General features: G+C 39.5%; 1 protein-coding gene across 2 annotated transcripts in view; it reads left to right on the forward strand.

Annotated features, from left to right (window-relative positions):
• The window catches only part of MCTP2 (multiple C2 and transmembrane domain containing 2), a 99,026-nt gene that overhangs the window by 56,023 nt on the left and 22,955 nt on the right, over positions 1-20,048 (forward strand). The gene's annotated exons all lie outside the window — the stretch shown is intronic.

Here is a 20,048-nt window from a genome sequence, read left to right on the forward strand (position 1 = left end):
GTTTGAAAGAAAAAAAAAAAGGAGAAGGCTGGTCACTGCACTCTGCAAACCAAAAGCCAACTTCTCCACCTGCCTATCCCACTTTCCATCTCTCTCCTTTTTCCTCTTGGTAGTAAACACCCCATTTGCAGTTTTCTCATAATCCACTCAAGCACAAAAAGATTTTGCCTGCTCTTTATTCTGCGGTGTTACATTTTCTTCATGCTTGAAATGTTTGGCATGCCATTAAAGGTTGCAAAAATCGTTTTGTGGTGGTCCAGCATGCAGAAAGAAAGTTTTTGCGTTGAGTGTTTATTAAGCAATACAACATCCACATCACTAAGATTTTCTCCTGCGTTTACTGTCTGTGAATTGTAACATGCTTAAAGGATTTTTTAAGGAAAACACTTCAGTGTATTTGCCACAGGTGGGTAAAGTAGACCAATCCTGATTGAAAGAAGCTTCAGAGCAAGGACAGAGGAGCTGTCTTCACCCTGTAGGTTAGAGGGATGGCTCACACAGATGAATGGGTAGGATGAAGAGGGTCTTTTCTCTCTAATTTTTTGTCTTCCTGTTTCTTGAAGTACATTCAGAAGATATTATATTATATATATTATATATAGTTAATGGCTGGAGAGCAGAGTGGTTGGTACCTCGCTGAAGTAAGACTGGCCGTGCAAAAGGGTTCTGTGATTGTGTCACAGATGGCCCTTCATGGGAATCAGATGGCCCTTCATGCTGGGGCTGGAAAGAGAGGGTAAAATCCCAGTGTCCATGTGCTGCCATCACTGTACAGCAGGAATCCAAGCACATATTTAAAAGGATTGCTCTTTTTCACCAAAGTGCTTGTGAAGTTACAGCTGTCAAGTTCAGTTTTCCAAACCTAGGAAAAGTTTGGAAGAGGTGGAGAGGTAGAAAAGTAAGAAGGTGGGAAAATGCGTCTATAGAAAAAGGAATTTATTCCCAGTGAAAAGGAGTATGAGCAGGTTGCCAGTTACAGGTTGATAGCATCTTTACTGGATACCATAAAACTCCTGGTTTCCTGAAAGGAAGTGGGTAATGGGAAAGGAATAAAAATACTCAACTCTAAGAATAATTACCACAGCCTTCTTCTACAACCCAAAATTTAAGTCTATCTGATTTTTCTCACATGGAGATAATTCAGCTCTGGCTCTAAAAATGAAATGCTAATTATATATATCTCTCTCTCACTATTTCCAGCGAGTGTTCGTAGTATTGAAAATACGCACACAGCACGGTAGGTGCAGCATCCCTCCCTGCCCAGTCTGTGTGGAAAATCCACTCCTCATGTGCTGATTAAAAGAGGTGAGGAGGATGCACCAAGCTTCTTTACCCATTTTTCAGCTGTGTTCATGAAACCCTTTATTGGGTTCGATGCCAGTTAGGCCCTCAAACTAGAAAATGTGTTTTTTTAAAATCATTTTGCCTTACAGATGATGTCCCTCAGGCCCCTGGCAATTACCATTTTGATCTGGTATTTCCCTTGGTTTCCCTCTACAGGTAACCCATGCCCCTTCTTCCAAGGGGGAATGAAGTGAGGGAGGAGGAGGGAGACAAGCAGGCAGTGTAATCATGATAGCCTTGTTTTCTTCAGCAGTCAGACAAAACCCACTGCCAGACAGATAAAATGTTTGTGAGGTTGTCAGAGGACAGCAATAGCCAAGGACATGGAATCTTTCACCTTCCTGTTTCAGTGTTCTCTCCCCTTAGTGCGACAGCTCGTGTGTGTGACAAGGACACCAGCTGCTTTTGGGGGTGTAAGAGAAAAAGAGGGACAGGTAAAGAGGGAGGAAACAGAGAACAGCACAGGCAGGACACGAGTGAATGAGAAAAATGCTCTCACTCTGTTTCCTCATTTATAAGATTCATCATCCCAGGCTAAATTTCTTTATTAGGATGTAATGGTGAGAGGAGACAGTCCCAAGAACATGTGAGTAGATGAATTTTTTTGTACTTTAAAAATGTAATCACATTTTTCATCAGCGTTCTGTGCTTTTAATCTGATGATTTTTCATCTGAGTTAATTGTATAGGCACAGAGGACACTGGGCTTTGCTGAAGCACATGTAAAATCAGGCTTTTTTCAAGTTTAGAGGTTTAGGAAAGAGGGTTGAAAGGGAGGTGAGATGAAGAGCAAATTTTCACTTCTGGTGATGTTTGCCCTGTGCATAAAGGGTTTAGTGGAAATGGTGTTACACAACTAGAGAAAACATCCTGGGTCAGAGGAAAGGGTCACACAGGATTTCTGGCTTCTTCATGGTTTACCTCTCTTCACTGATCTGGTGTGATCACACATGGTTGTGTCTGCCTGGGAATATCAGGAATATTCCCCCATGTGAAGAATGTTGCCTGTAGAGTTGACAGTGTTCATATACCAAGAGATACCTTTAAGCACTTTGTGTATTCTTCTTCATCAGTTCAGGGTTTGGGGGGATTCGTAGATTTTTAAGACCAAAAAGACCTTCAAACATCCCTTTCTGTTTAATCCTGGCACAGTTATCTCTGTGTTCAACCCAGTATGTTGTGTTTTGATTGAAACATACATCACAAAAAGGTCTTTATTTTGAAGATACCTGGACACATAGTCCAGTACATCCCTGTATGGTCCTTCTCGTGCCTGACACGCTCGATATCCTACCTTGGACAATTTTCTAGCATTTTGCAGTCTTGATGTTGTAGTTTTAGCCTGGTTCTCTTCACTCCTTCCTTGTCACACTTTTCTCCATTGAGACATCACTTCCACACAGCATTACTGGTGGCCAAAAGCTGGAGTTGTGTCCTGCAATGTGCCTGGGGGAATGTTCTGCTCACAACTCAGCTTTTATGTCTGATTATAACCTGTTTGTTTTTCCCACTCATGCATATAAAAACTTGTCTTCTTACCTTCCTGTTGCACATTTAAACCAAATTTTTGAACCTTCCTTCTGTATGCAAACACTCCCTGCCTGCTCTGCTCCCCCTTTGCTGGTTGTGGGAGTGAGGTCTGTAATAACCAAATCATTCTTACTGTATTATATGTATTTTTAAAATATTTAAAAGTTAATTTTAGTCACAATGATTTTCATGAGGAATTATGCATCATTGCACATTGTGCTTGTGATTTTATACAACATAATTACACCTTCTATTGACAGTTTTCTCTGCATTAATGGTAATTATGCCATTTAATGAAATTACAGTAATTGCATTAAAAAAATATAAGCTGGTGCAAATTAAAAGGATATATTGACTGGAATTTTTACTATCATATATATATTTTTTTACAGTTTGTATGATAGTTGCAAGAGACGTTGACAGGATGAGGCAAACGATGGGAAACCAGCCACCAGAGCACCTCTGGTGTGGCTGGCAGTGCTGCTGCTGGATTCCTTCAGGGTCCCTGCACACTCACCCATGCCAGAATACTTCATTTTCACTGGCAGCATTTCCCACTCTATCAAGTTCAGGCTTCTTGCTGATCCAGGCTGCTGCCAGGGTGGGGACAGGTGGGAGTGATTTTTCCAGCTCATCCCTTGCTGGCAGCAGGGGCCAGCCAGACAAGGAATGCAGCAGGCACAGGCAGTATTTATTTATTTTGCAGTGACATTGCACTGTGTCTACTAATTATTTTATGGTGGCTTCGTACTGGGAGGAAGGGGAGGAGTGTGTGGTGATGCAGCATAATGTGTTGGAAATGTGGGGCTTCTGGTCAAACTCCCTGCAGCTATTTAATGTGGGAAACTGGGAAAATGACAGGCATGGGGTCATTTTGGAGCGCTTTGGGCTTCCCAGGAAGCTGGCTGATGGAAGATTGAGGAAGCCCTTGGGGTTGTGGATGCCAGCAGCACAGCCCAAATATAAACTTTTGTGCTCCTTGCTGCAGAGGTGGGATTTTGTCACTCTTCTCCATTGAGATCTCCAAAGCTCTTTAATCCCAGAGGGAGCTCGAGGATGCCTGGTTTTGGGCACTGCCTTGTTGGACTGTGGGAGCTTGGAAGGCTGAGGGGCCCCAGGGCTGGCTGGGTGAGGCTGCAGGGATGTGCACTGCTCTGCCAGTTTGCTTCAGGTCTGACCTGGGGCAGTAGCAGAGAGAGAGGACAGAGCCTGCAGCCTGTGAACTTCTGGGCATCTCTGCTGAGTGTGTGATGGAGCACTCTGCCACTTCAGCTCCTGATACAGGAGCTGGATCTGAGCCCAGCTAAACTCATCTCAGAGAGAAGATACCAATCATCTTATTAGACATGAACAATTTTTGATCCCTGTTGAGCTGGGCTATATTTATAGTGATGAACTACGGGCAAAAGGCCATTGGCTTGTTGACAGTGTCCTCTAAAATTGCTAATTGCCTATCAGTAAGAGGGAAATGTTCTTAATCCCCTCAGGAATGGTATTTGTTAACTCAAAATCTGAGCCTTCTGGAGTTTACTTGGGGTAAATCTCTCATTCTGTATGTGGACAAGTGTGTCCTGCATGTTATGGTTTGGCTTTCCTGAGCAAAGCACAAAATGTTCCAGCCCAGTTTGTACTGAGCATAATTCAACCCTGGACATGACAACAATATACGGGTAAAACATCCAGTTTAACTCCTGCATTGTTTTGCAACACAGTGGTTTACTTTATTGTATTTTTCCCTTGATGGGAGGGGAGTTATAGATCAATAAGAGGAAATTCTTGGGATGAAAGTTTCACAGGGAGCATGTGAAATCTATGGAGAAGAGAGACCAGTAGCAGCTATGCAATAAGATAGAGACTGAGTCACTGAACCTCTCTTGCACCTCTGGCCAGCCAAGCAGAGGAGAGAGGTTTAATTTAACTGAGTATTTACTAGTAGATGGTAATAACTCATTCTTCTGTAGGGTGGGGAAGCAAGATGTGCTCACATGAGCTTTCTTATTTCTTATTCTTATTAAATATTTCTTATTTTCCCTATGGATTGTCTGCTAATTTTGAACAAGCAGTTCCCTGATATAAAACACAAACCACCCTGCCATGACTGGCAGTGTAACTGATGAGAAGGGTATAGTCTTTTTTCTCCCCCTGTCCAACCCCCCCCCCCCCCCCCGTTTTTTTAATCCTCACAGCTGAAGATGAAATATAAATCATTGTTCCCAAACTGTTCGGGAACAGCATTAAAGTAATGCTAGATTAAAATGTCTCCACATTAAAAAGCTAAATAAAATGAATAGATGTAATCCTAAAGAGAGAAGAATGAGTATTCTTCAAACACTGAATAGGGAACTTGGAAGAAGAAAAAAACTTTAAAAAAAAGAAGAAGGAAAAAAGTATTAATGCAAAAGAGATGCTCTTTACATCCGCTTTACTGTAGAGCTTTTGCTAAGGGCTGTTCTCAGCCCATTTGCAGCTTGTGTTTTGCTGCAGTTTTAAAGAAGCCGTCGGCAAAGTAAGGAAGGCAGTTTCTATTTAAATAGGGGAGCTGTAAAATATCCCTGCTACAGAAATTCGTTCATGTTCAGGCTAGAGCTGGTGCTGAAGGAGCAGCAAGAGGCAGGTTTCAGGAATTTCACCTAGTACGTAATTCTTCAGAGCCCCCAACATTTCTTCCCCTTTTCCCCTCTGCAAATCCCTGGCAAAGGCACATCTTTAAAATCGTTGTCTCGAACTCCGGTGAAAAGGCTGGAGTGGAGAGGTGTGTTTTTATTTCAGGCTGTTACATCCCAATAGAAGTATTTTCCTAATGAAGGAGGAAACGTTTACATCCTGCTTCCCCCTGGCTGCTCGTGGCAGTGCCTGTGCAAAGGCACCAGTTCTGGAGCAAAGCTGTCAGGAGCACGTTACCTGACACAAGTGGCTGCTCAGATGAGAAACAGGCTTCTCCAGACAATTAAAGGGGATGGTTTCACCCTTTCCCCCTGCAATTTTTACGTTTCCACTATTATTCTTCTGTGGTTGAGGGGGAATACAATTTAAGCTTGAGATCCCAGACTTTGCTTTGCTGCAGCAGTTAAAATTCCTGGAATGGCAACAGTGATGTTGACGATGCTGAGAGACACACAGCAAAGTAAACACATGTTATTTCCAGCTCTTTCAAAAATGCAAGAACAAACAAGGACAAAGTTAATAGGGAAATAACCACTTTGAGCCTTGACAACACAATAAACAAGATTTAAAAAGCAGAGTTTGAAGCTTTGGAGTCAGGGTGAGATGGAGCTGAGCAGAGACCAGTACAAATATCCCTTTTAACTCTGAAAAAGATGGCTGGCCTTATGTTTCCAGCTCAGGAGTTTTGGGGATTTGCTTCTTACCAGTGGAATGTTCCAAAATAAAAATAAAAGCAAAACTATGTTTTGCATATGAGGGGTCATTTCCTCTGTGTGTGCTTAACAAGACATTTACCTATGTAGGAATTCCCTTGATTTTGGGGCTGGGGATTTTCCACTTAAATTACGCTGTGCTGATATTTTTGAGGCTTTCTGTGTCATGTACTCAAAACTTGAATGCATCACACGGAAATGATTCCCTCAGCCCTGGTAATGAGAGAGACTGAAATCACTGCCTCTCACTCTTTAATTGCATTTTGTTGGGTTTAATTGATGATAAAGCCTTTTAATACCTTGGCTGTGTGTGTTCAACTCTGTGGTCCAAGTATTTGGGTAAAAGAACAGTCCTGATGCAGGATAAGCCTCTGTGCAGCTGGTCAGCAGGAATGTGTATGCAGGCATCCAGTTGAGAATTAAGGCAAGGAGAAAGAAATTCAGCTTTGTTATAGAATGTGGATTTATCCCTAGAAGGTGTTGGTGCTAAGACAGCTGAATAGATACGTGTGTCTGTCAGTCTCCCAAACCAGATTGTAATGTAGTTTTCATCTCTTTGGCTATTTAATGACAGCCCACAAAGCCAACATCAAATGTGGGAACGTTTTATCTAATTAAAAAAAATAAAAAGGCAAATGAAAAAGGGCTCTTTCCAGCTAAAACCTGAACTAAAGGCATCCACAAATTCTTCTTCCTCCCTTTGTGCTCAAGTTGCAACCTGTTGGGAAACTCTTCTCAGTGCTTGCATTTCCAGCTAATTTGATATCACCCTTTTTTTTTTTTTCCCCTTCATTTTTTTTTTTTTTTTTTTTTTTTTGGTTGTTGAAGCTTTGTCATTTGTTTCGAAGCTGTCATTTTTATTAGTCTCCCTGGCTGATCTTTTTGGGCTCTCGTCAGGTGGTGTGTGTTCTCCATTGTCTGCCTGGTCTTGGCAAGCTGTAGGTCCTTTTATTGCCATATGACGTGGGCGTGCTTGCAGCAGTAGCCTGTAATTATACCCACCACAGGTGACAGTTACAAGAGAGCTTTGGTAATAATTTTAGCTGCCTGATCTGATGTTTATGAAGAGCAAACCCTCTTTGTGGTCTGGCTGGAGTTTGCTATATTGTGTTGTACTTCCACCGTTTGACTTGTGAAGCCTTTTAATTTTTTTTTTTTAATTTTATTTTTTACTTTCTTTTATATATAACGTCTTGTGTCTTTCCAAGTCCTGAAGTTTTGCAAAAGATTGTTGTTGATCTTGTGCTATTTTGTACTTTTCCTGTTTATTTTTGCATGCCTTGTATTTATTTTGCTTTGCTCAGCACAGTAAAATAATACTCTTGCCTGTTGCTGGGTTTATTTGTATATTTAACACTGCTGAACTCCTGTATCTAACGCCTCACTAGCAGATATTATGTGTTTTCCCAACTGTGAGAGTAATCACACATTAGCATTTATTTATTTATTTATTTATTTACCTTTGGCTATTATTTAACTGTTTTAGAAAAGGTGAAATTCTCTCTCCAGCAAGGCAGCACTGGTTACATTACTGCTAACAAAATTGCAAAACTTGGATTATGTCAAAGGCGAATTTAGCTCATGATTTTTATGGTTATCTTACAAACCTCTATTCTGACTTTAGGAGTTTGCCACAAAAAAATCTGGACAAGGCTGACATGCCCACTGCCTGAAAGCTGTTTTTTCTCTTGTGCTGTATTTCTTTTTGCAGTCTTAAATTCTTTAGAGGAACTTGAGATTAAAACTCATGGGCATCTTCTGAATTTTTGATTCTTATCACAAGATTCTGACTTGTAATTCTTCTGAATTGAGTGGCAAGTTGAAAACCAAGAGAAATTTATCTGCAATAGTTTGCTATCTTATCTGATCCTAAAGAGATGGTTTTCCATGTCAGGATTCAGTAATTTTCATTTTCCCAATTTGCCTGGTGTTTTTTCTGAAAGTTCACTTTATTCATAGACTAGAAATTGCATAAACAAAGATGAAATTAGTATTCTGAGTCGAATGAATGTTGCATCTGCGTGAGACTCATTAAACAGGAGTGTGAGACAGAAGCTACTTACCCACCACTATTGGAAATACCAGAATTTGAGAAGCTTATTTGTAAAATTCCCGAAGTTGGCATGGATTTAGACTCTGCAAGCTGTATGGGAAAAACATACGGCTCAGCCCAAACAAACAAACAAAAAATGCAGGAAACCCATGTAGGATAAAAAAGGTATATATAAGGAAGAAAAAATTCCATTAAAATTAAAAATTCTTATACTTAGTGTGCTCCTTTTTCCCCCACCAGAGCCACAGGTGTATTGATTTTCTTTCAGTCAGCATCTGCTTGGGTTTGTTTCATTATTCACATTACTTTGACCTGACACCTCTTAGAAAGTACTTTAAAGCACTCAGTTTTGCAGGAAAATTGTAGACATTGACTATTATCCCCCATGTCATTTGTGGAACACCCCTATCAGTGTGGGCTTTTTTTTCTTTTAATTTTAAAAAGGTAGGTTTTTTCCTTTCTTTTTTTTTTTTTTTTATGCAAATGTAGTCTTAGAGCAACACTGCATTCCCCTGAAGCATAGAGGAAGTTTTTATTCTTCCAAAATGGGGCAATGAGTAGAGGCACATCTGTAGGTGGATTAAATCACTGTAACTCCATTAGCTTCAGCAAACGTGTTATTTAATATCAGTTAAAAATCTACATCCTCGTTTTGGGCAAAAATCCCGTGTGAATAGTGATCAGGTTTTCTGAGAGGAGGAAAAGCCTGTAGATGGCGATGGACCCTCAGGAATGAGCCAGCTCTGGCATTCAGGCTTTTGTCAGATTTTTCTGGCAGGTTTTCTTTCTCTTGCTTGAACTATTTTATTTTTAATTTAATTCACCCTTTCTCTCAGTGCTAATGTAACACTAGTTGCAGAAATCGTGACAACTGGAAGAAATTTCCTATTTGAAGGTAATGCAACATTTGGTTTTATGAGGGAGTCAGATACACCTTGAGGGATTTCTCCTAAGGCGTTTGCTTGTCAGGCTTTTTTTTTTTTCCTTTTTTTTCTTTTAAATAAGAAATAGTTGGATTCTTTACAAGTTCTGAAATAAAAAGAGATTAGCAGAGAAGCTGCAGAGCAAATACACTTTTTTAAAAAGCCTGGTCTCATTTAACTTTACTTTATTAGCAACTAAGATGTGCTTTAATGTAGAGGTAATTCTTAAGTAACCAGAAAGTTCTTGGGTTGTTTCAGGATAGCAGTAATAGTAAAAATACCTTAAATCAGGGTGTGTCCCTTACTTTTTTTTTAACTATTCAGTTGGAAATAAATGTGGAGTAGTGGGATGACTGCAAAATCCCAGAAATCTGATTTAAAAAAAAAAAAAAAATCTTTACTATTAATTATGTATAAATTTGACTGCTTCCCCAGTAAAGGTTTGCACTGCTACCAATAACATCAATAGAGTTTTGATCTCTTCCCCCACAACTCCATGATAATTAAATCTGTTATTCTTAATTGTAGTCAAGCTTAGCTGGTTTCTTTTGGTGTTTTTTTTCTGTGTGTTTTCTTTTTTCTTTTTTAAAGGTAGTGCTGTGATTTTGAGAAGTGTTAATAAATATGTAAAACATGTAGTGTTTTGTACCAGTCTAATATGCTGATTTATTTTACCTTTAGCATTACCCATGTATAAAGTCAGCATGTTTACTGAGAGATGAGTGCCAAAGGTGAGCAAAAGGCTTCACTAAAACAGCCTTTAACTACTTTGCTAGCTCAGGTTCAGAACTTTCTACTTTTGTTTTGGGAGAAGTCGCTGTCTTCTGTACTTCCCTTCAGCTTTCATCTTTTAATGGAAGAGAAGAGCAGCACATCTCTGTATCAAAGCCAATTGTCAGCTTTCATTAGATGCATTCTATTGTTTGTTCAGATTAGAAATAACTGCATTACACTTTGACTTTGAAGGCTTGCTTGTTTTTAAATATACTGGGTATATGTGACCTTTTTGTCATTTGTGATGCACTTGGCTTGGCAAATTTGAGATACCCATTTCAACAGCAGCCAAACCTTTTTATAATGCAGGTACTCCACAAAAAAGCACTTTTTGTAGGTCTAGAAAAGTAAAACAAAATCCTGCTGCTAATGAAAAACATTAATAGCCTCATCTAAATATTTTTAGACATAAGGGTACCTCAATGCATTGCATGGGGGGGAGAGCCCCCAGTGCTTAGGGAGATTGCAGCACCCATTTTTTAGCAGTGAGTGGGAATCCAGTGAGCTGATTTTACCCTCCCATTATGTATTGGCCATAGGAGATGTGGCTTCTGTCAGAACATGATGGCAAGACAGTCTAATTCCATTAAAAATTTTGCACTAAGCAAATTTTCTTAAAATATTTAGAATATTAAATGGGAAATGCATAATTGATACAGTGATATTAGCTTTTTTTTTAACTGAACATGCCCATCAGGAATGAGATGATGACTTGTTCTAGCAGTTAAGAAAACTTCCCCAGATACTTCGATGTACACATTTGGGAAAATTAGTTGCAATGATATATTTCAATTTCCTTAATAAACTAGACCTGTCTTCCTAATTCCCTTTCCCTTAAGTCCCTCTGCAGGGGTTAAGAAATGAAGTATTTTGAAATTATTATCAGATAACTGTTTCTATGAATAAAAGAATAATCTAAGCTTTTTTCTTTTTTTTTCTCAAAAAATAGATTTATATTCCAAAGCTGGGAAATAAACAGTGGCAGTAGAAAGGAAATATGAGATTAATAAAAATGAAGACATTTTGCAGAGCTACTCTGGATGGCTTTAATCTTGTTTTGTTTCTTTTTCTTTCTTTTTTTTTTTTCCTCCTTCTTCTGGGAAGTAGTACTTCTGCAGCAGCATGCATTGCAATGAAAGCAATTCCTGCTTTTTTTTTTTTTTTTAAGTTATATGAATACTGGCAGAGCCAGTGGTCCTTTAGTGCCCAATGAATCCTCTCACTCATGGATACCTATGGTAAGACACAGAGTGGGATGAGATCAAATGCTCTGGTTAAAAAGCCTTAGGGAAGCATTATGTGTCTGAGGTCTGATCTATTGTCTGGGAGGTCGGAGAGTGTTAATGCACTCTGCAAAGATTAAACTCCCTCTCTAATTGCTGCAACACTTCCTTAAAGGATTTAAACAGTCAGGGAAGGTGATGCTCCTTGTCAATTTTTGTCTTCTGACAGCTGTTGAAGTTTATCTGTCTTTCCAGGGAGACCACTAGATCATGCAAAAACCCAGCAGTGGCAAAAGCACAGACCCCAAATTAGGACTGAGAGCAGTGAGTGCTGCTATTTACAACTATTTCAGCTTTTAAATAAGTCCTGAGACCAGGGTTGCTCCTACATTGCCATGCCACTTACTTTTGATTATAGGAGTTCCTGAAGTCCCATTAAAAGTTTAACTGCTGAATTTGATGAAAAGTCACCCTTTTAGCTGGGAAATGCTCATGTTATGGTCTCCATCCCTTCTTGCTGGGCTGGTGCTTCCCCAGCACATCTCTGTGGGACCGAGTCAGGCACTCACAGCCACAACTTGTTTATCCCAGGGCAGTGCCACACCTCAGCTGCTGTGAGACCCTCTGCTATTTACTCCCAAAATTTTCCTCTCCCTCAGTAAGTCTGGTTAGCATTGGAGTTCTCTTGGTCCATAAAACTGAAACAAAAATGCACTCAGAAAGCTGGCAAAGCTCAAGGCAGGAAAGTTTTTCTGCTTCTGAACCAGAATGTCCATACTGAGAAGTACCTGTCGGTGTGGTAAAAAAGCAGTGTCACTGGTTTTTTGAAGCAAAAGAGAAATTTGCCCAGTGGATCAGAACCAGTTTATTATTTGAAATAGAAATATTTGAAATAGAGATATTTGAACTCTATCTAGAACCAGTCTAGATATTTGAAATAGCTTTCATTTGCAAAGGATACTGCTTTTGCTTGGAAAGTACTTTAAGGGCAAGGGATGGAAAGAAAAGGTAAATGTTACTGACAAAGGAGAAGCATGGCTCCACCCCAGGAGAACTTGGGAGATTTAATATTTCTGCAACAAGGCCGTGGTATCCTCACGTTCACAGTAGGGTAGCATTACTGTAACAAGAGTGGAATTTGACCCATCTTTTTCAAAATGCCCGTTCCTGTTTCACAGACAGATGTGAGTGTGTCCTGTTTCACTGCAGCTCACACAATGTGACAGGTCCTGCCGACCAGAGAGCCATCCTGTAGTTATTTTTTCTTTTATGGTGGATCAGAAGCATTTCAATTTGATAGTGTCTGTGTTTTGCTAGTCTTGCAGCATCTAAATGTGTTGGTGCATCGAATCCATTTCACACATAAATGTATAAATATGACCTATATAAATATACATATATTCAATGCCTCTTTTCTAGACTCTGAGCAGATGAGTAATACAGCTGTTCAAAGGAGAAAAAGATTTTTTCTTTCTTTCTTTCCTTTTTTTTTTTTTTTTAAAGCCCTCTTGGCTCTGAATCGGAAATTGAGGAGCAGAATTCATCAAGTGTATTCTGATCGTTCTCAGATGGGTAGTTCCTCCTTCCCTTCCTGCATAGCATGTTCCTTTGCACTGTTGCTATATTACATGAAATGTTTCATCTGTATATAAAAATTAAAAATTCAAACAAAAATCTGGCCCACATGAAGAACAGGCCCTTTGGGCATATGGTTCATTATGCATATTCGTTTAATTACTAAAACACTTGGGATGTCTCTACTGCCCTTGCTTTCAACTTGTAAAGTTGGATCTGTTCTGCAGCACAGAATATGTTGAACAGGCATGTGTCATAAAGGACTTCAGTTTTCTCCTACTTCAAACTCTATATAATGTTCTTGGCTGAATCGTTAGAATTTACTGATTATTAGTTCAATCCACTGCATCAAAACAGCATTTCGGGATCTCTTTTCTCTTAACACCTTCTCTAACCCCAAAAAAGTAAGTTTTACAGTGGTTCAGAGTTGTGTTTAGTGTTGAAGTAATGTGAGACTCAGGATTTAGATTTCAGGCACATTCCCTCAAAGCACCTAAAGCTGCATGTTGAGGCTGTATAACTTTTATTAGCTAGGAAGGGATTGCTGTGATAGTGTGACTTTAATTGATTTTCAGGGCAAACAGGTGGTGATGGTTTAGGCATCCCCCAGTCTCCTGCCATTCCTAATTTGGAGTTGCACCTATAATAGCTTTATTAAAATAAACAATCTTCTGGCTTTAGTTTTACCTGAACAGCTGCCTGAAATTGCGTGAGTCTTGCAATTTTTTTTTTTTTTTCAAGATTATTCTGTGTTTTGGAAAGGAAGATGCTACAGGTCTGCTGGTGGAAAATCTCTATTACATAGTCATGCTGTCAATATACAGGGGGTGTTTTTGTGTGTCACTGCTGTTAGCTTACAATGGTAACATATCCAGGGTATAATTACAGTGAGCCTCAGTCAGCTCCATGCATTTGTTCTGTAATGCAGCAATTTTGTCACACTGCAGATTATGAACCTGCTGGAATTGTTTAAGTGTTGTGTAATCACACTGTTCCTGGTGTCCTGGGTGTGTGTCAGGTGTGGGGAGGGCTGGGGTTCGATTGTGAACTGCATTTCTCCTCTTCACTGTGGGAAATCTATCCCAGGCAGATAAAGAGACTTTCTGGGCTCTGGCATGGGGCTATGTTGGAGAATCCCAGGTACAGCTTAAGGACAGAGGATAAATAATCTGGAATTCTTTGCCTGAAAGGATGTAATTTCACTGCTTTATATGTACTTGAGAAGTGTTTTTAGATTTCTGGGTTTGTGGTCTTGGTTTACTGGTCTGGGATTTTTAAAAATTATTGTTTTGTTCCTTTGCTCTGTTTCTGGAAATGTTTTTTTAGGGTTGGAGGTTTTGGAAAAGAGGATACCAGGCAATTTTGCACCAATGGTGCTATAATCATCTATTCCTCATTTGACTGGGTTTACTGCCAGGTTCTACAAACCTGGGTTTTGATTTTTTCTTTTTTCCCTTGTACCAGAGATGCCAGGGAAGTAACCTTATGTGTGATTCTCACTGAACACAGTCTAATTTAACATGTTAGCTTTATTAGAGAGCCCTTTTTCCTTTACCCATTCAGCTCTAATTTACATTATGAACGTGAAGGGAGAGTCATTAAAGTAGTTTAAACATATCATTTAAGACTCCCATTTGTTACCAATTGGAACCCAGTTGAGAGCCTAAATTTAAGAGCACTTCTACCACCACTCCTTCCACTGCTGAGCAATTACGTCACCATCTGTCCCTTGCTGCTAATGTTTCTCAAAATGTTAACAAATACATCTCCAAATAAGTGGACATTTATCAGCTCAGCTAATGATAATTCTTTTTCATGACCTTTTTAAGGTGTTCACCTTATCCAGAATAAATAAAATTTGCCTACATTTTTTGCCTTCCTTTAAATAGCCCAAATATTTTTTTCTGATGCTTTTTGGAAGAATTATTTACTGTAAGATCAGGCTTTTAACTTGCATAGTGCCTGTCTTCCCTGCAAATAGATTATAACTTTGTGTATGAGAATAATTCTAGAGCTATGACCCTGCTGATAAACAAACCAAAACATTAGAATTAAAAATGACTATTTAATTTATCCATGATATAAAACAACAGAATTTTTTTTTTTAACTTGCATGCCACCCCTTCTTTGTTTTGGGATCTTCTCCAGTCACCTTGGTCTGTGATAGTAACCCCATTTAGAAATAGCATGCAGATTTATTCCCCTGGCCCATCCCCAGAGGACTACCCCAAAACATAGAAAATTGTTGTAATACTTTTTTTTTTCTTTTCTTTCTGATTTTAAGCTTTATTGCTTGAGGGTCTTAACTGTATTTTCCTTGGCACAGGAAATGTAAAATACGTTAGATAAAAGCATGAGGGAAAAATTAGACCAGTCAGCATGTTGGCAAACAGCTATTTCTTCAGTGTCTGCCGCCTAAAAGGATTTGAAATCTTTTACTCTAAAACTGTTGTACATACATAAATATAGAACCCAAAACTCGTGTTGGAGCTGACTTTGGTTTAACCTCTTATAGGGATTAGAGATAAAGTAGGAGCCACAAGAAAATTGGACAGGGACACCCACTGGACTCATGGGTGTTGGCTTTGAGGGTTAAATGCACATATTTTAGAGGACAGAGGTGACACCCCCAGGCATGCACCCCTTCGTGTTGGAAATTATCATCCACACTGACCAATGTGCCAGGTAATTGTCAAATAGCTGGAATGCAATATAGAAATCTTAACTTACACACAGACTTTACAAGTGGTAAGTTCAGTGAAATAAATTTAGACTGAGTGCCTCTTCCCTGACCTCCTCATTACAGAAATATATCCACGGATCTTGGTTCCACTTTTCTCGGCTGGGTAACCTCATTAACGTAATGAAAATAATCAGAATAAAAGAAAAGCGTCGCTTTTTAATTAGCTCAGTTTTTGTTTTGTTGTTATCTCTTTCTGATTCCATGCATTGTTATGAGTAGGGGATAAATCCATTGAACGTGTTAATGACAACAGTAATTCAGGCTCAGAGTGGGGACATTTTGTAAGTGTTTGCAGTCTTGAGTGTAGCATCCCAACCTTCCCTGATGGAGTTTCCGACGGCAGTGTCCCAAGAGGATGGTGGAGAACAGATTGCAATATTGTCAGCTCTTCTGATTTTTCTGCGACTTTTGCAGAACATGCTTCTTCTTAAAGCACTATTTCTTAAGAGTCCTGTGATTGCACATGAATCACAGCTTTCATTTAAAACACAAATGAGTCTCTACTTCCTACCAGCAGCAGAGAAAATGAGATCCCCCTGAAGAGTCTAAATCAGGCAATGACAAAAAAGGCCTTAACACATATTGACTTAAACAGTATGAGTTTTTTCACATGTTTTTGGGACTATTTTTGTTGGTTTTGCATTTGTCTCTCTTTTTCTTTTTTTTTTTTTTTTTTTTTTTTGGGAGTTGGGAACATTATTTTTTTTTCCTTAGCTTTTAAATATTTGGTAAAATTGTGACCATGCTGACCAGAGTTCCCATCCTCCTCCACAGGCTTTATTCTTTTGCTCCTTTTTCTTGTTGAACCCTCACACGTGATATAAATTGTCAAGCACCAGTTGGGTACTTTCCAGCAAGTTGGACCCCCCTTTTCCTCCTTGAGCTCATCCTGGGCCATTCACTCAGCAAGATGCAGTTGGGAAAAGAAGAGCTGGGATGTGGATATGGCAGCAGAACATGGCTTTGTGTCATTTAGCCTGTGCAGACAGCCATGGCTTGTTTGTTATCCAAAGCATTACCTGAGGAAAAAACCCATTCGGTTCACGCACATGGTAACAAATTGTGCTAACATATCCTTTATTTCTACCTCTTGCTTCTGTGCAGTCACACGTTAGGCAGACTGAAATTTTTTGGAGCACAGTTTGATTCTTTGGTTTGGCTTTTGGGATGTTTAAGTGGATTTTTTGTGTCTTTGTTTTTAGATTCCGGTTGTGCTCACACTTGCTTCAAAGAGCTTTTTGCCTTGTGGTACACCCTTAAAAAAATTAGTAAGTTGTGTGCTGGTGTGTGGAGCAATACAGAGATGATTTGTAATGTGGCATAAATATTTAAAGCCCTCTGTTCCTTCAGGTCATTTTTGATTTTGGTTGTTGCCGTTCAATACAGCGCACGTTCCGCGCTGCCGTTGAGATGCTCCCCGTTCTTCTGCCAGGGACACAAAAAACAAATTGAATCTAAAGTAAATAGGTTTCTTCTGCCAGTGCTGGTTTATTTAAGTGTAATTTCTCTTCCTGCCACGTTCTCCAGTACTGCATTGCAATGAGGAAGTGACTCTGCTCAGAGCTGACCCTCCTTGAGCTCCAGTTTCGCGGCTGTGAAGTGCAGTAAGAGCACACTGTGAGGTGAGGGAGCATCAGGTAGATGTGGGAAGGAGAGTTTCAGTCACAATGACTCTGGAATGCATATTTAGTGGAGGATCTTTAGTGGGAAGTACGTGCTACTTGGTTTCCTCAACCTTTTTTTGCTGTGCCTTGAGATGGGGCTCTATTAAGATAATTTCCATTCTTTTTAATAACATCTTTTTTTTTAATACTGTTACTATTCCATGCAAAGCCAGCCCAAGAGCACAAACCTTATTGCTGCACTCCAATCAGGCTGGGCCCTCACCAGGCAACCTGATTTTTGTCAGTGGAGGCTCAGCACTGCTGTGTTCCTCCATCCATTTTGCCCATATCTGGAAGAGATGTCTCCATATGCACAGCTATATATGCACATATGCACAAATCTACTGCTCTCTGTGAGTGTGTTCATTCTCTCCTCTGCTCTTGTGCTCTCCCTGTCTAAGGGCAGGAATAAGTATCTGTCAGAAATAATTTGTTGTTGACAGGCTTATTGCCTCCAAGGGATTCGAGTGCCCTTTTGGGGAGCCAGTATCTTATGCTATTGGCTAATATCCTGTATTTTGTTTAGAGCAGAGGGACTGAAAGCTTAGAAACACCCAAAAATAGAGAATTAATGCCTGAATATTTATTCTCAAAAATTTCTCATTTTTTATGGAGTTAATTTGTGTGTACATGGCAACTTGAAAGTGTGTAGCCCAGAAATAATTTAAAAATAAAGAATTCCTCTCCCCTGTAAATAAGGGGGAGCACGTCTTCCTGTTTCAAATCAAATTCACTGATCTGGTTTAGTGTAGTTTAGTTCAAAACAAAATTGGACGTTCACAGCGGTATCAGCCCAAGTTTTTCTCCTGCCTTCACAAGTTACAACAGAACATGTTTGTAAATTGCAAGGAAACTTTTGATGAAGCTGTTAGAAGTTTAGAGTTCAGTTAAATTGTGGGTTTTGAAACTTGGCGTTTCAAACAATATTTTTCACAACTCTGCTGATGAGGCATTTCATTAGCATTGGAGCCTACACTGACCAAGAAAATAACTTTCTCGCATGCATTTAATCTCTTTTCACTTTTATTTCTTCCATCTGATGGAATGTATCGCTCTCCTCCCATCACTGGTGTTATCCAAGAGTTATTCTGTCACACAAGACAGCATCCCTCACTGCACCACAAAGGTTTGCCAGGTCAAAAAGAGCCTGTTAATCTTACAGTTAGAAAAATTGTAATTATTGTGTAGAAAAATCACGCAGAAAATCCTATCTTATGCTAGGTTTCTAAGCCTCTTAAAACTGTTCTATCCCATGACTGTGGGTTTGCTGGTGACAAATGTTTTATGGGCATATTTTAGTAGACACCCGTCTAAAATCTGGTCTTAATAGTCAGATGCTAAATTGGAACCAGAGCGGCAGAAAAACCAGATTTGAAACGTGTTTCTAAGGGTTTGTTTTTACTTTCAGTTGAGACTGCCTTCTCTCATCTTTTGTACTGCTGTCAAAAGGGCCACTCTCATGGTTGTTCAAACTCCATGCTTCTTGACAGGAACAGTTGGACCCCTCTTCAATGATTTTTAGATGAAACGGCTCCCAAACCTCCAGAGCTTTAACTTGTAGTTATTAGGCCCTTTGAAATAGCAACACATTAATCAGCTGAAATCAAGTGGTCCTTTCTCCAAGGCTGTGATATTGCTGTTGTATTTTAGGTAGAGCTCTAGTCTAAATATTAGTTTCAAGAGCTCTGTTTTTTTTTTCTTTCCCTCAAGATAGCTCTATTCCATTCCTGTTTCTATTTTGATCATTGTTTTAGAATGCTGTGAATTAAAGTGCTCACTTCTATAATAGGCTTTTATACTCTCAAACTGCATTAAAAGGAGTAGTGTAGAAAACTCGCTTCTACTACTTTAACTCTTAGTTTAGAAATTGGCTGCTGTGCTTTTAACTTCTCCCATGAACACTGTGAAGCCCAGCAGGAAAAGTATCAATTAATGTAATGGATTGTGTCTTACAGAACTTGGTCTAACAACAAGAAACATTGAAAAAAGAAATGGTTTGTTGAAACTGGATCATTTGAAGCAGGGCCATGGTTTGTGTCCCTGACTTCTGTGGTACTGGGAAAGTGATCTGAACCTGTTAATGCATTCTCTTTCTAGTTTATGGATTAGGCAAAAACAGACTGGGATGGCAAAAAATCAAGAAGATACTCTTCCTTGCATTAGCCGTTATTTACATCAGCAGCTGAAGCATTCTTGAGTTTTGGCATAAAAATACTGATAAGAAAATAATTAAGGAAGCATAGTTCAACTCCTTTGCCCAGGCATAAAGTATCACTGAGGAGAGAGTAAAAGCATGCATGATTGAGGACTTTGTCATCTGGGGAGTGGGTATCTGTGTCACAGGGCTGCTGGTGCTGTGGTCAGTGTCAGGGAGCTGCCTAAAAGTTGATAAAACAGGACATGGGCCTGCTTGGGATCTGCTTTGAAAACTGATGCTGCAGAACTACTCAAAAGGCTGTTAGAAGAGCAGAAATATTTCTATTCGCTCTATAAACACACTCTGAACTTTTATTATGTAGTGTATGTTCACAGCAATCATTTCCCATACCTCCGAGGCTAAATAATTTCTGAATAGCTAAATCAATTTGTCTTGTGTCTGTGTTGTGTCACAGTAATGAAAGTTCCCTGTACTGTGGCAATAGCAGCAAAGCAGCTCTTGTTAGGAGATGTGGGAGCTCTATCAAAGCTTCACTGTCTGAGTTATAACTCAGCAGCTGATTAACTAGTCAGCATTAGAAAGGAGGAGACAGCATGCCTCAGCTACCCATTGAGCCTACAGTGAGATTTTGTAATGAAGTTTTATTTGAGGTCTGAAACTTAATAATACACAGAATGTACTGTAA

The sequence above is a fragment of the Vidua chalybeata genome, chromosome 13 (genome assembly GCF_026979565.1).
Source record: "Vidua chalybeata isolate OUT-0048 chromosome 13, bVidCha1 merged haplotype, whole genome shotgun sequence".
Taxonomy (NCBI): Eukaryota; Metazoa; Chordata; class Aves; order Passeriformes; family Viduidae; genus Vidua; species Vidua chalybeata.